Source organism: Capsicum annuum, unplaced genomic scaffold, assembly GCF_002878395.1.
Source record: "Capsicum annuum cultivar UCD-10X-F1 unplaced genomic scaffold, UCD10Xv1.1 ctg4174, whole genome shotgun sequence".
Taxonomy (NCBI): Eukaryota; Viridiplantae; Streptophyta; class Magnoliopsida; order Solanales; family Solanaceae; genus Capsicum; species Capsicum annuum.
In genome coordinates this window covers 452,038-457,050 of record NW_025849093.1, presented here as the reverse complement: position 1 = coordinate 457,050, position 5,013 = coordinate 452,038, and positions in this window count along the sequence as shown.

Here is a 5,013-nt window from a genome sequence, read left to right as displayed (position 1 = left end):
GAAATTTGATTATTTAGGATGAATTATTTTGTCACTTATAAGTCATATTTCGTTGCAAAAGATTTAGCGTGACAAAACAAATTTCGTCAATCAATCGTCTCCTAAAGTGGGTCGCTAAAAGTTGACAAAGACGATTTAGTGTTTTGTCGCTAAAAAAATTAAATTGGCTACAAAAAATAAAAAATCGTTCCCAAATGTGTAACATTTATGACGAATCTATTTGTCATAAAAATATAATTTTTTTGTAGTTGATGATATGGTTTTGTCACTAAAAAGTTATCAATACCGACAAAATTTCATCATCGCTAATTGTTTAATTCAATCAGTGATGACACCAATTGTCGCTAGAGTTATATATATTTCGTGGTTGAACAAATATATTTTCGTCACTATTGACAACATTTTTTTGTATACAACAAAAATTTTTGTCCTTAAATGTATGAATTAGTAACAAATTTATTATTATAATAAAGATTAATAATTTTGTAGTTAAATCTATCATTTGTCACTAAAAATAATATTTTTTCACCGACGATATAAAATCATCACTAAATTATAATGATAACTGACAATTATGATTGTCATAAAATATAAGATTAATTTGTATCAAATAAATAGGGAGATATAGAGACAAATACATATGTCATTAAATATAGTGAAACTTATGATGAACTAGTTTATTTCATGACAAAAATATTTATCTTGAACAATCTAATTTAATCGTTGCTAAAAGTTATCTCTGGTAATAAAATCTTTTGTCACCAATTACAAGAAAAGGCTTAATTATTTCATATTGATATTATTTTTTAAATTAGAATCGAATAAATCAAAAATAAAATTATAAAACATGTCAGATTGATAAAATTCACCCATACTTATACAATTAAAAAAACTAAAATTGTACTAAGGTAATATCTCCTCACCGGGCAAAGAAAAGTAAAACAAGTCCAACATAAAGAAAGTCTAACTTAAATATAATACTAATTATTACTCCTATCCTAAACTAAGGCAGATATGTAGAGGTTTCTTCCAAAATACCAATAGCGTGTTGAGCTTGCAATTAGTCTTCATTCAACTCACTTTTACACCTGTGGAAAAGAGAAGAAAATTAAGATTATTGATGATGCTTTCAGATTTGATAGTTAAAATAAAAACAACATAAATCACTAAGTAAACCTGTAGTATTTCACGCACAAAACTTGCTCAAGAAAATGTGGCATTCATCTATTAATTTGCTTTCATTCACTTAAGTGGAGTTTCATGTTTCATTCATATTGTTGAAGCACAGCCAAACTAACACATATGCTTAGCCATTATCTTATCAAAAGGGAATCTAAATGTTTTCCTTCAAGGCAACTCAGCTATTTTCATCCTGTTAAATAAGTATAGTACCATGTTGTGGTAAGAAAGAACAATCAGGTTGAATTCAGCATTGGAGTTCATTATGGGTCAAGCAGTTCTAAATGCTTCTCGGCCAAAGCATTAAGCAGTCACACAAAAACATTCAGGTTCAACAATACTTTTTTTGGGCAAGGTCAAATTTTATTTTATTTTGAAAACTGAGATAGTATAGAGAAGTACAAAAAGCGAACAACATAAGAAAAAAAATTAGCATTTCAAGTAAACCCCCCGATAAACCAAGGAAATCCATGTTTTCAGGTTCATAAAAGTGAGAGTTATAGAAGGAGAAGCACTAAGAATAAAATCAATTATACACACAAAAACATTCTTATATTTTCAATCTTAAACTCATAACCTCTAATTAAAAGTAATCTTATCTATTGCTCAAAATAGAATAAATGGATTAAGAAAATGAACTAAATTCTCTGAAACAAGAATCACAAAATATACATCTAGTGAAACAGAAACGGGCCCTTTGCAAATAAAATCACACCCATTGATCCACAAAGATAAAGAAAATAAATGGGTACACACAAAAATATGAAAAATTTATCAAATAACAAGAAACTGAGACAACAAACCTTGCATCAATACTACACAAAAACACAAACCATTGCAGCAAAAGCACAAAAATGAGAAAAATGAAAAAAGATCAAGACTTTAGCTAGTTACCAAGTGAAAAATCCAAAGTAAAGGTCCTCAGTTCTTACAGTAAAACATCTCAGAAACCTAAAAGAACCCTTTATGAATAAATTCAGCACCCATTGATCCACATAGTTAAAGAAAACAAAAAGGTACTCAGCAAAGAACAAAACTTCAGCAAACAACAATAAACTTTGGATAACTATTACACATAAATCAAAACCATTGAAGCAAAAGCACAAAAAGAAGTCTAAGTAGAAAAAACAAGCAAATCTAACAACCTACAAGTTAAAGACAGAAAGTGGATCTACTAACTAACAGATCAACAAAATGAACTGAAAATTCTCTGATACAAGAGATCACAAATACATATCTCAGGAAACTGAAATGAACCCTTATCATAATAAAAATCACACTAAAATTCATAACTAATTGTTATGAATAAATCCACCAGTTCAAATTCACAAAATCAAGAAGCTTGTCAAACAATTAGTCCAAACTAATTATTGTTATCAGAATTAATAAGATAGATCACCAAAAATTTTACAAGGATCGAGCAATCAGTTCAAATTATATCAAAAAAATTTAAATATACCCGCACAAATCAAGTGATCAGTCAGAATCATACCAAACAACTCCGATATATGTAGGACATTTATCACAATTGAAATTCAAAAGGACAGAAGACAGACAAGTCAAAATTGCCTAAAATCCTTAACTTCAGGTGGATCGCAGTTAAAACTAAGAAAAGCTATAACGGTATACACAAGTTAGGTTTTTTAACACATGTTGATAAAAAAATGCAGATAAAAATAAAAAAAAGAGTCAAATCAAGATTAAAATCAACTATCGCTAATTGCAACTTCGATAATCAAAGAAAAGAATGACAAAAGAAGATGAGGATGTTAAGATAAAAACTTAAACGTGAAATCAAACCCGAGATGGATTCCGTGAATCTATCGTGTACTGATAATTTTTTAGGGCACTTGCTCGGGAACAGCGTTGGTAGACATCATTGGTTGTTGTGGTGATTATTTCGCCAGCGGAAGTGTTGAGAGAGGCAAACTTGGAGCGACACCGACGTTGGTTTGCTGGAGGGGAAAAGAAAAGCGGTGGCTGAGGCTTGCGGGGCAGGTTGGAGAGGCTGGTGGCTCTACCGGCGTGATTCCACGATGGCTACGGCATAAAAGATGGTGGCTAGAGGAGCTCTCCGATTGGATGGTGGCCGGAGATGGTGGGGTTTGGTTGCAGGCAGCGTGGCGACGCTGGTGCTGTTGTCAACAGCGTCGATTAGAGCAGGGTCTGCCACTTGGAGTGGTGGCTATTCGTGGCGAGGCGATAGCTTGGTCCGCTAGATTTGGAGACGCGACGGGCGACAGTCGGAGATAGGAGGCGACAGTTTTTTAGAGAGAAGGGAGTAGGAGTCTAGAGAGAGAGAAAGATTAGGGGGTTGCGGCTGTTGTCAATAGATTAGGGTTTGAGAATTTGAGTTTAAAAGGAAAGAATAGGATCTTGATTTTAGACGTAAAATTAGTTTCGATCAACAGTTGAGATCTCAAGTTGAGAATTTGGCCATAAAAATTGAATAAAACTTTAGATGGAGTAATAAATTAAATACAACTAGACTAAAATTGTGATGAATTGAATAAAAATTAGGATAAAAGATAAATAAATTAGGTAAAATAATTTTAATTTAGGCTGTCATTTAAATAATAGTAGGGATAATAGCAATAATAATAATAACAATAATAATAAATAATCAATAAACAATAATAATAATAATAATAATAACAATAAATAATAAGTAATGACAATAGTAAATAATAATAATAAATAATAAATAATAATTATCATAATAAATACTAGACAATGTATTTGTAAATTGCGAGTGTGCACGTTTACGTAAAAAATGTTGTATTGAGATTGTAAAATGATACTAAAAAGTAATAAAATAATTTATACATTTTTTAAATCATGAATGTGGTTTGTCAAAATTATTTAATAAAAACATAAGTAATAAGTAATGACAATAGTAAATAATAATAATAAATAATAAATAATAATTATCATAATAAATACTAGACAATGTATTTGTAAATTGCGAGTGTGCACGTTTACGTAAAAAATGTTGTATTAAGATTGTAAAATGATACTACAAAGTAATAAAATAATTTATACATTTTTTAAATCATGAATGTGGTTTGTCCAAATTATTTAATAAAAAAATAAGTGTGCAAAAAATACTGATATTTGAAATTAATAATTTTACTAAAAATATCAGCCTAAAAAAATATCGGGCGATCAAAATTGGGTGTCAACAACTATAAATAAACCTTGGACTGTGTGGTCATAAAAAATTTTATTAAAAAATAATGAAAATTGTCAAAAAAAAATTGTTTCTAAAAACAGAAAAAATTAACATTTTTTTTTAACAAATTTTAAAAATAAAGTGTCACATAGTTTCTTTTAAAAAAATATAAATATTGGGTCTGTGCTGAGTACGGACAAGACTAGTAAGCTAATATATCATCAATTTTTATTAAGAATACCACTAAAATATTCTAATTATCACTTTTTAAGCTACTCATTCAATTATAACAATTCTTGAAGAGTGTGTGTGTATGTGTGTTGGTACCATCCAAAAAAAATAATAAAAGTTATATTTAAATTTTCATTGAAATATGAATTCATTTGTTATTATTTAGCAAGGGAGAATCCCTCGCTCTAATAAACTTAAAATTTAATTTTTATTATCACCATATTTTAGTGAGGAATGTCCCTCTCCGCCTTCTAAAAATAATTAAAAATTAAAATATTTGACTTATGTAAGGGATAACATCACAAAGTCCCTTGCAATAGAGACATACAAGTTGTCCCTCGCTAACCTTCGCAGCTAATAGCCAAGTTTTTAGTAGTGATAAGGTAACCACTACGTCTGTTGGTTTCCAATGAATGTTTTGAAGAAAATGA